The sequence below is a fragment of the Oryctolagus cuniculus genome, chromosome 12 (assembly GCF_051225735.1).
Source record: "Oryctolagus cuniculus isolate XC-2025 breed Fujian yellow rabbit chromosome 12, ASM5122573v1, whole genome shotgun sequence".
Classification (NCBI taxonomy): Eukaryota; Metazoa; Chordata; class Mammalia; order Lagomorpha; family Leporidae; genus Oryctolagus; species Oryctolagus cuniculus.
Genome location: NC_142878.1, coordinates 77,877,503 through 77,899,559, shown reverse-complemented (window position 1 = coordinate 77,899,559; position 22,057 = coordinate 77,877,503). Strand labels below are relative to the sequence as shown.

At 42.0% G+C, this 22,057-nt stretch overlaps 1 long non-coding RNA gene and 1 pseudogene across 3 annotated transcripts in view; one reads left to right on the top strand and one right to left on the bottom strand.

The window, feature by feature from the left end:
* The window catches only part of LOC149123107 (uncharacterized), a 381,517-nt gene that overhangs the window by 143,308 nt on the left and 216,152 nt on the right, over positions 1–22,057 (top strand). The window lies entirely within an intron of this gene.
* LOC100343744 (eukaryotic initiation factor 4A-II-like) lies at positions 3,884–5,136 on the bottom strand (annotated as a pseudogene).

The window sequence follows — 22,057 nt, the reverse complement described above, 5'->3', positions numbered from 1 at the left end:
GAAAATGAGTGAGGCATCGTCCCAGCCCTTGACTCTAAGTGGTAGCAGACATACACAGTCAGAAATTAGTATTAACTATGCTAGTGATTATATGATGCTTTACATGTGTCTAGCACCATTTGAAGAACTTTGTGTATATTGACTAAAATTCAAAGAAATAGGTGGAGAGATACAGAATAGGAAAGTGAAATGAAAACTAAGCAATTGGGGGTTAGAAGATGAGGGAAAACCACAGACTGTAGATAACATGTGGCCAGGGCCTTAATGAGTGAGTAGGAGTTGGCCTGGTTGATAGGATGTGGAGTGAGAAGGTAAAGTCTTCAAAACAGAAGGAAGAGCTGAAGTTGTGAAAGCATGTGGTAGGTTCATCATGTGTTCAAAGTATGTGGTAGGTTCAAGACATAATAGAAATTTCCAATGAGGTGAATGATTGTTGGGAAACTTTCAAGTGCAGTGGTGTGCATGGTTTATAATACTGGGACTGATGGACGCAGAGAAGGAAAAAATATCCCTCCCATCATCCAATAAAAAAATCAAACAGGGATATGTTCTGGGATTCTGAACAACATTTTAGAAACCACGTTTTTCTTCTCATAAAATGAACAGATTTCAGCCGAGAAGGGCTTTGTTTTTAATGCCTCCATTCCCCTCCCCTCAATCAACATTCGTTATATCTTTGTAAGACATTTATTATGTCTTTGTAAGAAGTGGATTTCCTTGCAAATCTGTTTCCACAGTTATATAAACCTGCTTTTTTAAGGCAAATGAACTTCTAGAGGCCAGGGTATTGAAAAGCGTTCCATTTGTATATTTGTGCGCCTGAAGCTGACTGTGGAATCTTGATATGTGAGACTCACATTAGCGCCTGACAACAGCACAGAGGGTCTGATAATAGATGATAGAATTTTCCTCTGTGACCTTAACCTCAGAGAGCACATGCTCTGGAAACCTCAATTTCCCTTAACTGATTATGAGGGTAGGTCTTGTCATCCAGCAGGTTAAGGCACTGGACTGGACACCTTGATCCATATTGGAGTGGGTGGGATTGAGTCTCACTTCTGATTCTGATAGAACTTTCTGCTAACACATCCTGGGAGGCAGGAGATGATGACCCAAGTATTTGGGTTCCTGCCATCCATATGGGAAACATGGGTGTGAACCATGTATTTAGGGAGTGAACCAGGGGGTGGAAGGTCAGTCTCTATCTCTCTCTCTCTTCCCCCCTCCCCCATCCCTCCCTTTCTCTTCCCCCCCTCTTGTTCTCCTTTCAAACAAAGAAATAAGTATGAAAAATATAAATTAACTGACTATGGAATGATCAGCCAAACTTGCTTATAGGTCTAGACATTAATGTCTCTTGGAAATCGTTTGTTTTCTTAGTTTATAAGACATGGTGGATACAGCATGTTAAGGGAATATCTTCTTAAACCACATTTCTTTTTATTTTCTTAAGTGGTGTATTTTAAATTCTATGTTTTAATTCTGAGTGAAGAAATTAAGAAGATATGAATAATTGGAAAACATCATATCATGGTTGATTTTCTTAATGTTGTAGGTTTGTCATTTTTCCATAAATTGTCTACAAATTAAATGCAATTCTAATTTAAAATTCCAGCAGTACTTTGAGAACACAAAAATCTTACTTTAAATTTATATGTCAGAATACTAAGTCTGTTCTGAATCGCTAAGTAGATTTTGAAATAAGCAAGTACAAGGAGGAAGAGCATATATTACCAGATACGATGAAATATGTCAAACCCATAGCAATGAAATCAGTATGGAGGGGGCCCAGAAGTAGACAACAAAACAGAGTTGAGAGAATATAAAGAGAATTGCTCACGTGAGACCCTGGTATGGGGTTTAAAACAGCACCACATAGCAATGGAACATGATGGACCATTTGGTCAGTGGGGTTAAGGAAATGTGACAGGGAGAAAAATAAAGCTGGACTCCTTATTATCCCCACCCTTAACCCCTGGCAATCACCATTCTATTCCCTGATTCTATGAGTTAGACTTTAAGAATTTGATATGTAGAGGAGATCATATAGTATTTGTCTTTGTATCAGGCTTATTTCACTTAGCATGACGTCCAGTGGGCTCATCTATGTTGCAAATGGCAATGTTTCTTTCTTTTTAATGTAGAATAGCAATTCCTTTCTCTCTCTTTCTCTCTCTCTCTGTGTGGATATACACTCACTGTAGGTGGATTCTATATCTTTGTTATTGTGAATGATTATATAGTATAATAATACACAAGTTGAAAAGCAACCTACAGAACAAGAGAGAATATTTGCAAACTATGTATAGGATAAGGGGTTGATATCCAAAATATGTAAGGAATTCACACAACTCAATAGCAATAAATCAACTGATCCAAAAATGAACAAAGGATTTAAAGAGATTTCTCCCCAAGAAATGTTATAAATGACCAAGAGGTAGATGAAAGAGTGTTCAATATGACTAATCATCAGAGAAATGCAAATTCAGACTAATGAGATGTCACCTCAGACCTGTTTGGAAAGTCATTATGAAGCATACAAGGGATAACAGGTGTTGGTCATACTTGAGGGGAAAAGGGAATCCTATGTACTCTTGGTGAGAATGTAAATCCATACAGCTTCTTTTGAAAACAGCATGGAGGCTCTGAGTTAAAGAATATGGTGAATCAAAAGTGATCTACCCACCACTGGTACAGAGTAATACAGTATTCTTTTTAAACTTAGGTTATTGTACTTGAAGTCCAAGGAAAAATGGAAAAATTTTAATCACATACTTTAACATTTTTTAGTTTCCCACTTTGGACATTTATGAGAGCAATTAGAGACTTCAAAAGATATAGAAGTGCACATAGAATTCTTCATTCAGGTGATAGAATTTTTATGAAAGGGCAGAATAACACTTTATTATTTTCAAAGCTTTTTTATTTTTTTCCTGGGCTTTTTGCTAAGACAAATATATTGAGCTGATATCTTAAAAGCTTTTCTTTTTTTAATGTGTTATAATTCTTGGATTTCTTTTATACCTAACCACAACTCAAATTATAGGTATATTTGAGTTCATTTTCTTTAAGCAAATGTCTTTAATATTGGCCCACACTGTAGTTCAGGTACCAATTCTCATCCCAGTCACAAGATTTGTTCCTGTTGGCTTAGCATTTCATGAGTTGGAAGAACTTAATACCATCTACAAATTTGGAAATATTGCCTTTCCAGATCTTGTAAAAAATGCTAAATAACATAGAAGTCCATTGCTAATTTTTATCCTCAGAGAACAGTAGGTTTAATGTTCTACTCTATTAGATCTACCACAAAATATTCCTCCTTCTATCCTGCTTGAACTTGTGGTGTATTTTGTTGTTGGTTTATTAAGCCTTTTCCAAGAAACTCTTTAAGATATAGTCATTAGGCCGGCGCCGTGGCTCACTAGGCTAATCCTCCACCTGCGGCACTCGTACTCAGGGTTCTAGTCCCGGTTGGGGCGCCGGATTCTGTCCCGGTTGCTCCTCTTCCAGTCCAGCTCTCTGCTGTGGCCCGGGAAGGCAGTGGAGGATGGCCCAGGTCCTTGGGCCCTGCACCCGCATGGGAGACCAGGAGGAGGCATCTGACTCCTGGCTTCGGATCGGCGCAGCGCACTGGCTGTGGAGGCCATTTGGGGTGTGAACCAACAGAAGGAAGACCCTTCTCTCTGTCTCTCTCTCTCTCACTGACTAACTCTGTCTCTCAAAAAAAAAAAAAAAAGATATAGTCATTAAAACTAAGTAAGTTCTACCTTGCTTCTTATGGAGCCCATGGGTATATATTCATTCAAAGGACCTTGGGGGATGCACAGTTCATGTTGTGACTGGGAGTTCAACAACAGGGAGCCCTGCATTCAAAACTATCTCACTGCAGGAATTCAATAAGGTCGGCCATAGTCATGGACATTTCCGCCCCTGTAGTATTGTAGAAAGCCTCAATGTCTTGAAGAACTCTCTTGTCTTATTCAATAACAAAGCAAGCCATACCTTTCTTTCAAATCGACCCCCTCTGCCAATTCTGTGAATATGGTTTTCACGATTGCTGGACAGATAGTAGTTATAACCAAAGACACTTGTACATGAGTCCCATGAGCCAACAAGTTGGCAGTGTTCAGCACCCAGCTTGACTCTCATTGCAACTGTCTGATGATGACATCTCTTTGCTTCTGGTGCATGTCACCGCGCTGAGCAGAAACTGGGAAGTCCTGGCATGCATTGTCTCAGTGATCCAGTCCACTTTGCACATTGTTTTGAGAAAAATGGTGGCCTGCAAGGCACAAAGCTTATCCAACTTCTGTTCCTCTCTTTCAATATTAACGTAGAACTGTTGGATTCTTCCATGGGTCAGGCTTCCTTCTTCACCAGAATTTGAATTAGATCTCTCATGATTTTTTTTGGTAATTTCTACCACATCGATTGGCTTGTGGCAGAAAGCAGCACAAGACCTGAAAACTGGTATTTAATTTAATTTAATTTTTAAAAATTTATTTGGCAGGTAGAGTTACAGACATCGAGAGAGAGAGACAGAGAGAAAGGGTCTTCCCTCTGCTGGTTCACCCCCTAAATGGCTGCTACGGTCGGCACTGCGCTGATCTGAAGCCAGGAGCCAGGTGCCTCCTCCTAGTCTCCCATGCGGGTGCAGGGCCCAAGGACCTGGGCCATCCTCCACTGCACTCCTGGGCCACAGCAGAGAGCTGGACTAGAAGAGGAGCAACCGGCACAGAATCGGTGCCCATATGGGATGCCGGTGCCGCAGGCGGTGGATTAACCAAGTGAGCCATGGTGCTGGCCTGGTATTTAATTTTCAAAAAATCTCACCGGTTTGATCCTTAAACCCTTGGGCCAACATTTCTTCTGCTTAATCCAAAACATTTTGATCCATTTTGGAGAAAGATTATCTTCTGTTTACCATATCAAATACTCTTTCTGGGGTACAAACAACAATATGTGGTGTTTCAGCCTGCAATTTTTGCATTTCATGTCTGCTGTTGCACCAATTCAGGCATCACAGGTTGTTCTCACATAGTCTCCAAGTGCCAGAATTATCTTTTGGATCTTCCATGCCAGGAATGATAGCCTTTTGCTGATTAGCTGAAGGTATCTCAAAACCACAAGCATAGAAATTCTGAAGAAGAGACTGCTTTAAATTCTTCTTCTTCTTCTTTTTTTTTTTTTTTGGACAGGCAGAGTGGATAGTGAGAGAGAGACGGAGAGAAAGGTCTTCCTTTGCCGTTGGTTCACCCCCCAATGGCCGCCGCTGCAGCCGGCGCACCGCGCTGATCCGATGGCAGGAGCCAGGATCCAGGTGCTTTTCCTGGTCTCCCATGGGGTGCAGGGCCCAAGCACTTGGGCCATCCTCCACTGCCTTCCCAGGCCACAGCAGAGAGCTGGCCTGGAAGAGGGGCAACCGGGACAGAATCCGGCGCCCCGACCGGGACTAGAACCCGGTGTGCCGGTGCCGCTAGGTGGAGGATTAGCCTATTGAGCTGCGGCGCCGACCTGCTTTAAATTCTTATAATCAAAGTTAGCAACAACCTCATTCCAGTTGCTCTTGATGCCATCATTGGTGTCCATTTCCGCTGCACTGCCATGTCCTCTGTTAGACTCCACAGAACTGCCAAACAAATCCAAAGAGCCACTCAGTGCCTCACTCTAAAAATATTTTATTTATTCACACGAAAGGCAGTCATAGTGAGGGAGAAAGAGACTGAGAAAGAGATTTTCCATCTGCTCGTTCACTCCCCAAATGACAACAATGGCTAAGACTGCACCAGGCTGAAAACAGAAGCCAGGAGCTTCTTCCAGGTCTCCCATATGCAAGGTAGGGACCCAAGTATTTGGCCACCTTCTGCCTTCCCAGGCACGTTAGCAAGGAGCTGGATCAGAGTGGGGTTTGGGCTGGAGCTGTGGCTCACTTGGCTAATCCCCCGCTTGTGGCGCTGGCACCCCGGGTTCTAGTCCCGGTTGGGGCACCGGGTACTAGTCCCGGTTGTTCCTCTTCCAGTCCAGCTCTCTGCTGTGTCCCGGGAGGACAACGGAGGATGGCCTAAGTGCTTGGGTCCCTGCACCTGCATGAAAGACGGGGAGGAAGCATTCAGATTGGTGCAGTGCCGGCAGGCCGTAGTGGCCATTAGGGGAGTGAACCAATGGAAGGAAGACCTTTCTCTCTGTCTCTCTCTCACTGTCTATAACTCTAACCTGTCAAAAAAAAAAAAAAAAAGTGGGGCTTGAAACAGCATTCACGTGGATCCCAACATCACAGGTGGTGGCTTAATCTGCTGTGCCACAATGCTGGCCCTATTTAAAAAAATAAAATTCTTTTTCAGGGGTATTATCTCCTTAAATCCTTGAAAGAACATTATGAAATACCTTATAGTGCCCACTTTATAGAATAACAATAAGTGGTGGAGGCCAGATTGGAATCCAGTGTGCTTGGCTCCTGAGTTTGTGCTCATCAAGTATTTGCTATATTGCCACTCACCAAGCTAGAGAAATTTGTTCAGCCTTGGCTGACTGGGGAGGTGTGTTTTGATTTATCCCAGCAAGCAAAACAAAGCAAGGAGATAACCTCTCTTCCACCTGTTTCCCATACCTGCACACGTGGTGCTGTAATCAGACTGCCCTTTCTGATTTTTCTCTTAAGCATTGTTGCCAAAGCTTCTGTCTAGAACGAATTCCCTAACTCATCTTTCAAGGTTGAGGTCAAGATTACTTCCCTTATGAGAACTTTTTTTTTTTTTTTTTTTTTTTTACAGGCAGAGTGGACAGTGAGAGAGAGAGACAGAGAGAAAGGTCTTCCTTTGCCGTTGGTTCACCCTCCAATGGCCACCACGGCTGGTGCGCTGCGGCCGGCGCACTGTGCTGATCCATGGCAGGAGCCAAGTACTTATCCTGGTCTCCCATGGGGTGCAGGGCCCAAGCACCTGGGCCATCCTCCACTGCACTCCCTGGCCACAGCAGAGAGCTGGCCTGGAAGAGGGACAACCGGGACAGAATCCGGCGCCCCGACCGGGACTAGTACCCGGTGTGCCGGCGCCACAAGGCGGAGGATTAGCCTAGTGAGCTGCGGCGCTGGCGCCCCTATGAGAACTTTTAAAATTGCCCATTTAGAAGCAATCCTTTCCTTTTCTTTTAAATTTCTTTGTATTTTATTGGGTTGGAGGGAGAGAAGGCAGGTAGGAAAGTAAGAAGGGAAGGGAGAGGGAAAATGTCATATGCTCTGGTTCACTCCCCAAACACCTGGGAACCAGGAACTCAGTCCTCGTCTGTCATGTAGGTGGCAGGGACACAGCTACTGGAGCCATCACATGCTGCCTCCCAGGATTCCCATTCCAGGTAGCTGGAATCGGAAGTATAGCTTGGCCTTGAACCCAGGCTCTCTGATTTGGGATGTGGACATTCCAAGTGGCCTCTTAATTACCGTGCCAAATCCCCATTCCTCCTCCTTTTTGAATGTCAACAGAATTTTACTAGTGCCTCTACAAGGATATTTTGTTTTTCCTTAGTGAAATTATTTATTTGAAAGTCATGGTGGGGGGAGACAGAGAGAGAGATCTTCCATCTGCTGGTTCACTCCCCAAATGGCCATAACAGCTGAGGCTGCCCTAGGACAAAGCCAGGCATTCCATCCGTGTCTCCCACGTGGGTGGCAGGGACATGAGCACTTGAGCCTCCATCTGTTCCTTTTCAGGCATCTAAGCAGAAAGCCAAATCAAAAGTGGAGTAACAACACAACCAAGGCAATTTATGACAAACCCACAGTCAGCATCCTATTGAATGGGGAAAAGTTGGAAGCATTCCCACTGAAATCCAGCACCAGACAGGGATGCCCACTCTCACCATTGCTATTCAGTATAGTATTGGAAATTTTAGCCGGAGCCATTAGGCAAGAAAAAGAAATCAAAGGGATACAAATTGGGAAGGAAGAAGTCAAACTATCCCTCTTTGCAGATGATATGATTATTTAGGGAATCCAAAGCACTCCACTAAGAGACTATTGGAACTCATAGAAGAGTTTAGTCAAGTAGTAGGATATAAAATCAATGCACAAGAATCAACAGCCTTTGTATACACAGACAATGCCATGGCTGAAAAAGAACTTCTAAGATCAATCCCATTCACAATAGCTGCAAAAACAATCAAGTACCATGGAATAAATTTAACCAAGGATGTAAAGAATCTCTATGATGAGAATTACAAAACATTAAAGAAAAAGATAGAAGTACATACAAAAAAAAAATGAAAAAATCTGCCATGTTTATCGATTGGAAGAATCAATATTATCAAAATGTCCATTCTCCTGAAAGCAATTTACAGATTCAATGCTCTATAAGTTTTATTTATTTATTTTGAAATTCTGAGTTACAGAGAAAGGTGGGGGGGAGATATCTTCCATCACTGGTTTATTTTCCAGATGGATGTAATGGCTAGAGCTGGGCCAGGCCAAAGACAGGAGCCAGGAGCTAGGAGCTTCATCTGGTTTTCTTACATGGATGGCAGGGGCCCAAACACCTGTGCCATCTTGCACTGCTTTCCTTAGGCCATTAGCAGGGAGCCGAATTGGAAGTGGAGCAGCTGGGACATGGATTGGTGCCCAGATGGGATGCCAGCATCACAGGCAGAGGCTTTACCCACTATTCCATGATGGCAGCCACTGTTCTTATTCTTTAATTTGCTTGAACAGTACTCAGCATATAGGAGGCATTTAGTCGAGTTTAATTGACAGAATGAAGAGCAGTGCAGAGGCAACAAAACATTTTGTTTTAAGCTGGCTTTAGTCCTGGTGCTGCTTTTGCCTAGCTATGTTGCTTTGGATTTGTTACACAATGCTTCTGAGTTTCAGCTTTCTTGGTTATAAAATTGGGAAAATGGTAGCATTGAGGATGGTTAAGGGATTGAATAAGCTACTATGTGTAAAGTGCTTGCTCAGTAACCATGTTTGTAGTATTTAATGCTGTGAGCCATCATTTTTACTAAGCTTTTAGTCAAAAGGTAGGAGTAAGAGGGCCAGAGACTCCCTTTTGGTTGTTTATCTTGGGAGTACTGATCTTTGAATTCGCACAGACACGGGATAAGCCTGTGGTCTGAATGCTGACAGTTGATGAAAGGGAATAAGCAAAGAATCTGACCCAGTGTCAAGATTCAGAGTGATTGTGAAGTCTCATTTTATAAATATTATATTTAGAAAAGTGAAGCAACATATATGTTGGGTCTTACAGTTTGTTTTACTGTGATCTGTTTTGATATCCTCTAATGGTGGCTATTTAAAAAATACTCCCAATGCACTATATGCTGAAACACGAGATTATCCTTCATGGAGTCTTTTTAAAAATTTTTGTTTAAGGTAAACACAGTTTATGTATTTCATATATATTAGGAATGTAGCAAAACTTCCCACCCTAACCTCCCTCTGCCCATGCTCCAACCCTTCCTCCTCCTCCTTTTTTTATTCCTTCTCTTAATTTTTACAATGATCAACTTTCAATTTACTTTATATTCATAAGATTAACACTATACTAAGTAAAGTGTTCAACAAATAGGAGAAACAAAATGGTATTCCTAAACAGTAGAGACAAGGGCTGTAAAAGATCATCAAATCTCAAAATCTCAACTTCAATTTTTTGAAAATATTTTTTTATTTATTTGAAAGAGTTACACAGAGAGAAGGAGAGGCAGAGAGAGAGAGAGAGAGAGAGCGAGAGAGCGAGCGAGCTTCCATCCACTGGTTCACTCCCCAGATGGCAGCAATGGCTGGAGCTGAGCTGATCTGAAGCCAGGAGCTAGGAGCTTCTTCCAGGTCTCCCATGCAAGTGCAGGGGCCTAAGGACTTGGGCCATCTTCTATTGCTTTCCCAGGCCACAGCAGAGGGCTGGATTGGAAGTGGAGCAGCCAGGACTAGAACTGGCCCCCGTATGGGATGCTGGCACTGCAGGCGGTGGCTTTACCCGCTATGCCACAGTGCTGGCTCCTCAATTTCAATCTTACACATTACATTTTTGGTACTCTATTAGTTACCACAGATCTGGGAAAACATATGTGTTTTGGGGACTAGCTTATTTTACTAAGCATAATGGTTTCCAGTTGCATCCTTTTTGTTGTAAATGACAGGATTTCATTTTTCTTTTACTGCTGTGTGGCATTCCATAGTGTATATATACTACAATTTCTTAATCCAGTCATCACTTGATGGACATCTGAGTTGATTCCATATCTTAGCTATTGTGAATTGAGCTGCAGTAAACATGGCAGTACAGATAACTCTTTCCTATGCTGGTTTCATTTCCCTTGGATAAATTCCCAGAACTGGGATTGATGGGTCGTATGGTAGATGTATTTTCAGCTTTCTGAGTTATCTTCTTACCATCTTCCACAGTGGCTGTGCTAGTTTATACTTATATTTCCTCTAGTAAGTTGATGGTATCAGATCATATTTAGATTGTTGATTCATTTTTTGTTTATTTTTGTATAAGGTGTATGGTAGAGGGATCTTGTTTCATACTTCTGCATGTGGAAATCCAATTTTCCCAGAACCATTTATTTTATTATAACTGCCCTATAGTATGTCTTGAAATCTTGAAATGCCTCTGGCTTTGTTTTTGTTGTATAAGATTGCTTTATCTATTCTGGGTATCCTGTGTTTCCATATGAATTTCAGCATCTTTTTTTTTCTAAATCAGAGAAGAATGTCCTTGGTATTTTGATTGGAATTGCACTGAATTTGTAAATTGCTTTTGGTAGTATGGACTTGTTTTTAGAAAGCTTTTATTTAATAAATATAAATTATATATGTACAACTCTTGGAATGTAGCGGTTCTTCCCCCCATACTCACCCTCCACCCCCACTACCATCCTACCTCCTACTCCCTCTCCCATCCCATTCTTCATTAAGGTTCATTTTTAGTTAACTTTATATACAGAAGACCAGCTCTATAACTAAGTAAAGATTCCAACAGTTTGTACCCACACAGACACACAAAATATAAAGTACTGTTTGAAGACAAGTTTTACTGTTAATACTCATAGTACAACTCATTAAGGACAGAGGTCTTTAATGGGGAATAAGTGTACAGTGACTCCTGTTGTTGATTTAACAATTGACACTCTTATTAATGACATCAGTGATCACCCAAGGCTCTTGTCATGAGCTGCCAAGGCTATGGAAGCCTTTTGAGTTTGCCAACTCTGACATTATTTAGAAAGGGCCATAATCAAAGTGGAAGTTCTCTTCTCCCTTCAGAGAAAGGTACCTCCTTCTTTGTTGGTCTCTTCTTTCCACTGTGATCTCACTCACAGAGATCTTTAAGGTAGGCCATTTTTTGCCACAGTGTCTTGGCTTTCCATGAGTATGGGCATTTTGATGATGTTAATTCTTCCAATCCATGAGCATGGAACATTTTTTGTGAATGGGACTGATTTCTCAGCTAGGCATTGTCTCAGTATTCTAAGGCTATTAATTTTTGTGTGTTAATTATATATCCTGTCATTTTATCAAACTCTCTTATGACTTTCAGTAGTATCTTAGTGGAGTCTTTTTGGTCCCCTATATATAGAATCATGATATCTGCAAATAGTGACACTTTGACCTCCACTTCCCAATTTGTATCCTTTTGGTTTCTTTTCTTACCTAATGGCTTTAGCTAAAACTTCCAGGACTATATTAAATAGCAATGGTGAAAATAGGCATCCTGGTGTGGAGCTACATCTTAGTGGAAATGCTTCCAACTTTTTCCCATTCAATAAGATGCTGGCTGTGGATTGTCACAAATTGTCTTGATTGTACTGAGGAATGAATGTTCATTCTATATTCAACTTGCTTAAGTTTTTTTCCATGAAACAATGTTGTTTTTTACCAAATCCTTTCTCTGTATGTATTGAGATAGTCATATAGTTTTTTTGAAAGATTTATTTATTTATTTGAAAGTCAGAGTTACACACAGAGAGAAGGAGAGGCAGAGAGGTGGGGGAGGGAGAGAGGGAGAGGGAGAGAGGTCTTCCATGCACTGTTTCACTCCCCAATTGTCTGCAATGACTACAGCTATGCTGATCCGAAGCCAGGAGCCAGGAACGTCCTCCAGGTCTCCTACACGGGTTCAGGGGCCCAAGGACCCGGGCTGTTTTCTTCTGCCTTCCCAGGCCATAGCAGATTGCTGGGTCAGAGTGGAGCAGCTGAGATTCGAACCAGTGCCCATATGGCATGCTGGCACCCATATGGCCACAGCTTTACCCACTACACCACAGCACTGGCTTGTCATGTGGTTTTTATTTTTCAATTTGTTACTGTTATGTCTCACACTTACTGATTTGTGTATTTTGAAGCATCCCTGCATACCAGGAGTAAATCCCACTTGGTCCAAGTGAATGATCTTCCTGATGTGTTGTTGGATTTGACTAGCTAGTATTTTGTTGAGAATTTTTTTCATCTATGTTCATCAGGAATATTGGTCTATAGTTCTTTTTCTCTGTTGTATCTTTTTCTGGTTTAGGCATTAAGGTGGTGCTGGCTATATAGAAGGAATTTGAGAGGATTCCCTTCCTTTCAATTGTTTTGAATAGCTTGCAAATAATTGGAACTAGTTCTTTAAATCTCTGGTAGAATTCAGCCATCTGGTCCTGGCTTTTCTTTGCTGGCAGGTTCTTTATTACTGATTTAATCTCCATCTTGGTTTTTGGTCTGTTTAGGTTTTCTATGTCTTCATGACTTAATTTTTCATGTTTCAGGAATCTATCCATTTCTTCTTGAATTTCTAATTTGTTGGCATATAGCTCTTTGTGGTAGTTCCTAATGATTCTTTTTATTTCTGCAGTATCTATTATTGAATCTCCTTTTTCATCTGTGATTTCATTAATTTTGGTCTTCTCCCTCTTTTTTATGTTACCTGGACCAATGGTATGTCAGTATTATTTATTTTTTCAAACAACTTTTCATTTCACTGACCTTTGGTATCTTTTTTGGTTTCAATTGTGTTTATTTATTCTGTAGTTTTAATTATTTCTCTTAATAATTTTGGGTTTGATTTGTTGTTTTTCTGTGTCTTTAAATATGTTGATAGGTCATTTATTTGGTTCTTTTCCAATTTCTTGATAAAGGTGCTGATTGCTATAAACTTCCCTTTTAATAATGCTTTTGCTGTATCCCATAAGTTTTGACACATTTTAGTCATCTTCATTTGTTTCCAGAAATTTTTTTATTTCCCTTTTGACTTCTCTATGATACATTGTTCATTCGGAGCATGTTGTTAGTCTTCATATGCTTGCACATGTTCTAGATATTTTTGAGTTGTTAATTTCCATGTTCATTCCATTGTGGTCAGAAAAGCTACATGAAGTGATTTCATTGTTTTGGATTTTTCTCAGACTTGCTGTATGACCTATGGTCTATCCTAGAAAAAGTTTCATGCACTGATGAAAAGAATGTGTATTCTGCAACTGTGGGATGAAAGGTTCTATGGATATGTTAGGTCTATGTGATCTATAGTTTCAATTAGCTCTATTGTTTCTTTGTTGATTTTCTGTTTGGTTGATCTGTCCATTGCTGAAAGTGGGGTGTTGAAATACCCCAATACTATTGTATTAGAGCCTGTGTCTCCATGTAGATCCATTAACATTTATTTTAAGTCACCGAGTGCCCTGGGATTGGGTGCTTATACAATATTATAGTCATTTCTTAATTTTCTTTCCTAATGATGACTGTCTTTCTGTGCTTCTGTATGTAGCACATCCTTAAGCATCATTCATAAGGCTGGACAAATGGTGACAAATTCTTTCCATTTCTGTTTGTTATGGAGGGTGTTTATTTCACCTTCAGTCCTAAATGAGAGCCTTGCAGGATACAGTATTCTGGGTTGATAGTTTTGTTATTTAAAGATTTGAGGGGGTGGCGCTGTGGCGCAGTGGGTTAATCCTCTGCCTGTGGAGCCGGCATCCTATATGGGCACTGGTTCTAGTCCTGGCTACTCCTCTTCCGATACAGCTCTCTGCTATGGCCTGGGAAAGCAGTGGAGGATGGCCCAAGTCCTTGGTCCCCTGTGCTCCCTGGGGAAACCTGAAGGAAGATCCTGGGTCCTGGCTTTGGGTTGGTGCAGCTCTGGCCATTGTGGCCATTTGGGGAGTGAAACAGTGGATGGAGGACCTCTCTCTCTGTCTTTCCCTCTCACTGTCTGTAACTCTACCTTCCAAATAAATAAATAAAAATTTTAACAGCAACAAAAGAACATTTAAAATCAGTATTTAAAAAAAAAAAGACTTGGACTGTGTCTCTCTATTCTCTCCTAGCCTGTAGATTTTCTGATGAGAAATCCGCTGAGTCTGATTGGAGATTGTCTGAAAGTAATCTAATGTTTCTCTCTTGCACATTTAGACACTTTTCTTTATGTTTTATTGCTGAAAGTTTGACTACAATGTATCATGGTGAAGATCTTTTCTGGTGATGTCTATTAGAAGTTCCATGTGCTTCCTGTACTTAGGCATTGCTTTCTTTCTCATAATTAGGAAAGTTCTGTGTAATTATTTTACTGAATAGGCTTTCTTTCTTTTTTTTTAAAGATTTATTTATTTATTTGAGAGGTAGAGTTACAGACAGTGAGAGGGAGAGACAGAGAGAAAAGTCTTCCTTCCGTTGGTTCACTCCCCAAATGGCCGTTACGGCCGGAGCTGCGCCGATCCGAAGCCAAGAGCCAGGAGCTTCTTCCTGGTCTCCCACGTGGGGGCAGAGGCCCAAGGACTTGGGCCATCCTCTACTGCTTTCCCAGGCCATAGAAGAGAGCTGGATTGGAAGAGGGGCAGCCAGGACTAGAACCAGCACTCATATGGGATGCTGTGGCCGCAGGTGGAAGATTTATGTACTGCGCCACAGCTCTGGCCTCTGAATAGGCTTTCTAATCCATTCTATCTTTATACACCTTCAGGAACTCCTATGACCAGTATGTTGGGTCATTGATAGTATCCCATAAATCTCCAGCACTTTTTAAATTTTTCTCATTTCTTCTTCTTCTTTTTTTTTTTTTTGTTCTGATTGATATATTTTCAAAGATTTGTCTTCTAGCTTGGATGTTCTTTCTTCTGCATCACTGAGTCTGCTGTCCATGATTTCCACTGTATTTTTTATTTCACATATTAAATTCTACATTTCTAATATTTTAGCTTGATTTCTCTTCAGAATCTCAGTTGCATGGTGAAATTTTTCTTCCATGTCATGTATGGACTTCTTTAACTCATGAATTTACTTCTCTTTCTTCTGATTAAAATTGAAATTGAAATCCTATTATCAATGTTTTGAATTCCTTTTTAGGCATTTCATCTACCTCTTTGTCTTCACATAACTAATATTGAAGTGTTGTTGTGTTCATTTCAGGGAGTGATGTTGTCTTCTTTATTCTTATTTCTTGAATTTTTGTGTTTATTTGTGGGCATTTGTGGAAATACTGGTTTTCTCCTCTGATGGCTTTTTGCTTTGAACTCTGCTTCTGTGGCTTAGTGTAGTGTCTGCTCTTCAAGTGAATACCCAGAAGCATGTTTTGGGTATGGCCAGGGAGCTCTGGTCAGTACTCCAGGGTGGGGCGTGTATCTAGGATGACACCCAAGTTGGGTGTGGTAGATGTCTTCTTTTTTTTTTTTTTTTTTTTTTTTGACAGGCAGAGTGGACAGTGAGAGAGAGAGACAGAGAGAAAGGTCTTCCTTTGCCGTTGGTTCACCCTCCAATGGCCGCCGCGGCCGGCGCGCTGCGGCCGGCGCACCGCGCTGATCCGATGGCAGGAGCCAGGAGCCAGGTGCTTTTCCTGGTCTCCCATGGGGTGCAGGGCCCAAGCACCTGGGCCATCCTCCACTGCACTCCCTGGCCACAGCAGAGGGCTGGCCTGGAAGAGGGGCAACCGGGACAGAATCCGGCGCCCCGACCGGGACTAGAACCCGGTGTGCCGGCGCCGCTAGGCGGAGGATTAGCCTAGTGAGCTGCGGCGCCGGCTGTGGTAGATGTCTTCTACACCAGCAGTGGGGAGGGTATGATCACTTCTGTTACTGTAATCATACCCTCACCTCCTCTGTCCCATAGTGCTCAGTGCCCAGGGTTAACCCACAGCAGGTGCAGTACTCAGTGCTACCACGTGAACTATACAATGGATCTGTGCAGTCCTCAGCATGAGCATGGATCCCACTGCAGTGACTCCCCCCCAGGCAATCAGGGAGTTCTGAGCCTCCGGTGCAGCACAGAGACCTAGCTACATCTGCGCCCTATCCTGCATTCACAGTTTCCCCATTGTCTAAGCACACAACACTTGCATAATCACAGAATGCAGAGAATCTGTTCCACCTTGTTAGCCTGTCCTGTCCACAAAGAGAGCAGAGATATTCCCAGAGCCAGCTGCCTATGGGGTGCTCCACCTTGAGTTTTGAGCCCTGGAGCCTGTGATATGTTGTTAGGCTGGGGGTACCTTACAGTCCTACGTAGGTTCCCTGTACCCTGTCAACCCTCCCAGCCAGACTCCACATCGGTGGGAGATACGGATTTTTTCCTCAAGTAAAATATTTGGATCACACACATGTGTAAGAGCCACTGAAGCTCCCACTGTTTCAAAATGGTGCCATCTTCCCTCCAGTTGCCGGGAGCCCTTGCAGTGGGATGGGAAGAAATAAATGTACCCCCTCCCCCTTTTTTTTTGCTGGCTTAGGTAGTACCCTGTCCCCTCTCAGGGCTCTAGGCTGGACTTGAAGACAATGTGCTCCACCAGGCTCTCCCACTGGCAACATCTCCAGCGGCACTGGCTGCTGCTGCCTGCTCTCACCTCGTTCTCCAAAGCTTGCACTTGCTCCGGCTCTCAGTCGTGGGGTCGTGTGTTGTGTCTGTGCTTGTTGCTGTGCACCCAGTCCATGGTATCCCTCTTCCTTCTGTAGAATTTCTGGTGCAGGTTTCTCTCCAACCCTCTCCTGGGAATGCACTTCCTGCACTCTTCTGTACTATTTCCCCCTCGCCTAAAGCAGTAGGAAGTTCCCTATTCAGCTGTCTGGAAATCTCCATGAAGTCTTAAGAAAGGAGCCTCATCATCTTCCACCTGAGCAGAAGAGAAACCACATTCATCAGGTATCACCTTTGTGCTTTTGAGACATCCTCATTTAATCCCACATCTCTTCTTTACATTTTATAGATAAAGTGAATCCAGCCCTAGCCGAGAGGCCAGTGACGAAAGGAGGGATTGAGCACAGCCTCACTCGGTGTGCTTTCCCACAGGCTGCTCATGGTAGCTGCTCTCCATGGTGTGGTCTCACTCTTGTCTCTCCGCTGGTTTAGCTTCCATCTTCAGGTTAACTCCTAGCCCTTGCTAGGAGATTTCATGCCAAGACCTTCTTCAGGTTCTCTGTTCCTCCTGATGCCTCTTGCTTCCTTCATCTCCCAAAGTATCAACTTTCTGCCCCAAATTATCACTACTGATGTGGGGAGGAGGTGTCATTTTTAATAAAGAACTGATTTACAAACATAAAGTGTATCCCTGGAAAAAGAATGATTTGGAAGTTCCCAAATACTGGGTAGTAGAGAGGTTGCATGGGAGTCACGTGTGTGTGTGTGTGTGTGTGTGTGTGTGTGTTTACCTTAACCACAATATCCCAGATCCCATCTCTGGAGAGATTAATTTAAGAGGTTAGTGGTGAGACCAGAGAATGTGAATTTTCAAAAAAAAAAAATCTTCTCCGAATAATTCAGCCACTCCATGAGGTGTGGTCTCAATAAAACTCCATTGACTAGAATTGGGAAGAAGGAAGAAGTAGATTATCCCACCCAGACCACAGAGCAAACAGCCCATTCCTTCTTTGAATACATCATATACCTGGAGCCAGAAGGAGAGAACCTGAGCAGACAGTGCTTTGCATGAAGTATCTTGAGAGGCTCCCTGAGTGGGGCAGGCTTTGCTCCGTGTGACATGAGAGTAGACAAATCATGGCCAGTGTCTTCAAGGAGTTTGCAGTCTTGCTGTGGGAATGTGTGTAGCCAACATGATAAGTCTTGCGGTTTGGGAATCACTTTAAAACAAAGACGTTAAGGCTGAAACACTAATAGTGGGAATTCAGAGGAGCAAAAGTGATAAAGGTTAAAATGGTATGCTTTCTTATACTTAGACTACAAAATTGGCACCCTGTGATTTTGTGCGTGTTGCAGTCAGGTGGACGGTGTTAAGTATAAATGAGAAGGGAAGGAATTCGACACCCTGCGACTGAGATGTGCACTTTGGAAAGGTGAGTATTGTCTTGTATGTCACAGGAAGACAGATTTGCACTGGTTACCTATGGACTGGGCTGAGGACTGGGCCTTCAGGTGAAATGTTCAGGAAGACACAGGTTGGATTTTTTTAAAACTTTTATTTAATGAACATAAATTTCCAAAGTACAGCATATGGATTACAATGGCTTCCCCCCCATAACTTCCCTCCCACCCGCAACCCTCCCCTTTTCTGCTCCCTCTCCCCTTCCATTCACATTAAGATTCATTTTCAATTATCTTTATATACAGAAGATCAGTTTAGTATATATTGAGTGAAGATTTCAACAGTTTACACCTACATAGAAACACAAAGTGAAAAATACTGTTTGAGTACTAGTTATAGCATTAATTCACAATGTACAGCACATTAAGGACAGAGATCCTACATGAGGAGTAAGTGCACAGTGACTCCTGTTGTTGACTTAACAAGTTGACACTCTTGTTTATGGCATCAGTAATCACCCTAGGCTCTTGTCATGAGATGCCAAAGCTATGGAAGCCTTTTGAGTTCACCAACTCTGATCATATTTAGACAAGGTCATAGTCAAAGTGGAAGTTCTCTCCTCCCTTCAGAGAAAGGTACCTCCTTCTTTGATGACCCATTCTTTCCACTGGGATCTCACACGTGGAGATCCTTCATTTAGGTCATTTTTTTTTTTTGACAGAGTGTCCTGGCTTTCCATGCCTGAACTACTCTCATGGGCTTTTCAGCCAGATCCAAATGCCTTAAGGGCTGATTCTGAGGCCAGAGTGCTGTTTAGGACATCCGCCATTCTATGAGTCTGCTGTGCATCCCGCTTCCCATGTTGGATCGTTCTCTCCTTTTTTTTTATTCTATTGGTTAGTATTATTCAGACACTAGTATTGTTTATGTTATCCCTTTGACTCTTAGTCCTATCATTATGATCAATTGTGAATTGAAATTGATCACTTGGACTAGAGAGATGGCATTGGTACACGCCACCTTGATGGGATTGAATTGGAATCCCCTGGTATGTTTCTAACTACCGTTTGGGTCAAGTCAACTTGAGCATGTCCCAAATTGTACATCTCTTCCCTCTCTTATTCCTACTCTTATATTTAACAGGGATCACTTTTCAGTTAAGTTTCAACACTTAAGAATAACTGTGTATTAATTACAGAATTCAAACAGGTTGGATTTTAAGGAGAAGGGAATTCTTACCATTGAGACTGGACAGTCATTTGGAACAAACAGTTTTCAAAGATCAGAGAGTACGTGAGTTCTAAATCTATGGTGTCATGAGCCTAAGAAGGAGTTGACGAGAAAGAGAAGGGAAATAAAAGGGTGACAGTGGGCAAGAGACAGCAGTGGAGGTAGAGAGTGTGAGGGAGAAGGTGAGGAGAGAGTGAGGATTTGAGAAGGGGTTCCTTCCAAGAGAGCAAAGTTAAGGCATTTGGGCAGCCTTATGGTAGCCCCTGGAGCTCCGATCCTCTGTGGATCTTGTGTAGCTGGAAGCAGTCTCATGGGCCAAGGGAGTGGAGCTGTTGTTGCTCCTCTGATGGAATTTCATAGGCCTTGGATGAGTGTCAGATTGTGTGTTTCTGCTCAACCTTTCCTTAATGCGTAATCACTGCTGCCTTTTGTGTCAGGAAGGAACATGGTTGCTGAATTTAAATTGGCTGTTGGAAAAAAAATCCAGGAAGCACTTACCTAACAAAAGAGAAAATAAAGAGAAAGATGTACAGTGAACTTGCCTTTTCGCTGTCAACCGGCAACATTCTTAAGCAAAACCTGAGGGCATAAAAATGCAAGAGGTTATTTCCAATGACCAGACATTTATTTTCGACATCATCTTCTCCTTTAGCAGAAATGGTGAAAGGGTAAAAGCGCATCCTTAAACTGTTGTAGGCTATTTGCTTGTCAAAGAGCAGCCTGTAAGGTGCTGGGAATTAACGTCCCAGGGAATGGCCTTGGGGACGTTCTTCTTTAATTATAGATTAAAGCAGACCTTGGCAGTGTCCTTTTGGATCAATATGAAATACAGCACGTAAATCAATATCACTACACAGCACAGTGCAGAAATTCTTGAAAACAAAGTAGAAATTACAAAGTGTTTTAAACAAAAAGGATTCTTATTGATGGTGAATCCGTTTCGATCAAATTGAAAATCATGCTCCTTAGATACATTTGTAGGTAGATGTGCTGATTGTTTATCAGGGTGCTCCCTTTTCTAAGAGTAGAAATGTGTGTTCAGTTCCAGTGTTTCCTTTAATTAGTGGGAAGGTTATTGCTAGGTCGCGGCTTCCTTCCTTCTATGAGTGTTGGACTAGATGAGCTCTAAGATCTCTGTTTCTCAAAGGTTCTGTGATTGTCTCATGAGAAGGATCTTTGAGATTTGCTAAGTCCAGGGAGTCTGAGGAAGGAGCAGCATCCACGGAAGCACTGAAGGGAGTGCAGGGAAATTTGGTGAAAAACAGCAAAAGTGTTTACTTGCCTGGAGAGGAACAGCTGAAGTAGAGGGAAATATTAGCTTCCCCGGTGAGGGAATTGAACCTTTCATTATATTGAGTTTCATACTTTGCAAAGAACTTCCTGATACATTCTCCTGCTTGAAACTCTTGATGAGGAGTTTCCAATCTGAGAGGCAATTGGTAGCCTGCAGTTTCCTGAGGAGGAAGATGTGTTTGAAGTGATGCTGGAGCAATTTGTGATTTCTAGAGGTAATGTTTGTAAAATATTTGGAGTAGTGCCTGGCATATTACAAATGTTGTGAGGTAAAAAAAAAAAATTGTGCCCTGATAGGAAAACAGGAATGCTGTTTGGAAAGACACTGCTAACATCATCTCTGCCATCTTTGTGTTGGGAAAGTAGGAAGTGAGACTGTTTAATCTTTCATTTTTATTTTTTAAAAGATTTATTCATTTATTTGAGAGGTAGAGTTCAAGACAGAGAGAGAGAGAGAGAGAGAGAGAGAGAGAAAGGTCTTCCATCTGTTGGTTCACTCTCCAAATGGCTGCAATGGCCGAAGCTGGGCTGATCTGAAGCCAGGAGCTTCTTCCTAGATCTCCCAAATGGGTGCAGGGGCCTTAGCACTTGGGCCATCTTCCATTGCTTTCCCTGGCCATTAGCAGGGAGCTGGATTGGAAGAGGAACAGGTGGGATTCGAACTGACACCCATATGGGATGCCAGCACTGCAGGCAGAAGCTTAGCCTACTATGCCACAGCTCCGACCCTTCCTCTTTCATTTTCTTTGGAGTCCATACATTTTTTTCTTTTCTCTAAGTATGATGTCAACCAACTGGAGCTGAGCCGTTCAGCATTTTTTTCTTCTCTGAATTTCTTTTATTACCAATCCAAGTACTGCAGGGCATAGGTAGCAGAAGCACAGAGTCCAGACGCAGGAAGATTTTTCCATCAAAGCCACTTACCTTGAATAATTTTGAGGAAAAGCAAGTATACTTCATAAAAAGGGAAGATAATAGGACACAGACCACACATCAGGAGTGCTAATTCTGGATCGTGCTTTGCTATCAAATGATGTGATCTTGTGCCAGTTGTGTGATATTTTTTGAAAACCTGGATTAAGTCATTTGTGAAGATGGAATGATGATACCTACTCTCCTATTTGCAGTACATGTTTGTCATAGATGAAACAATTGGCAGATCTACTGAAGGAATAAATGGACTGTAAATTAGATAATGTGTAGTTAAAGTTGTATGAACTGATTTACAAGTAAAAGCTATTATTCGTGCAGCATATTCTTTAGAACTTGGAAATTATTTTTTTTTAAAATTATTTATTTTTTTGAAAGTCAGAGTTACACATACAGAG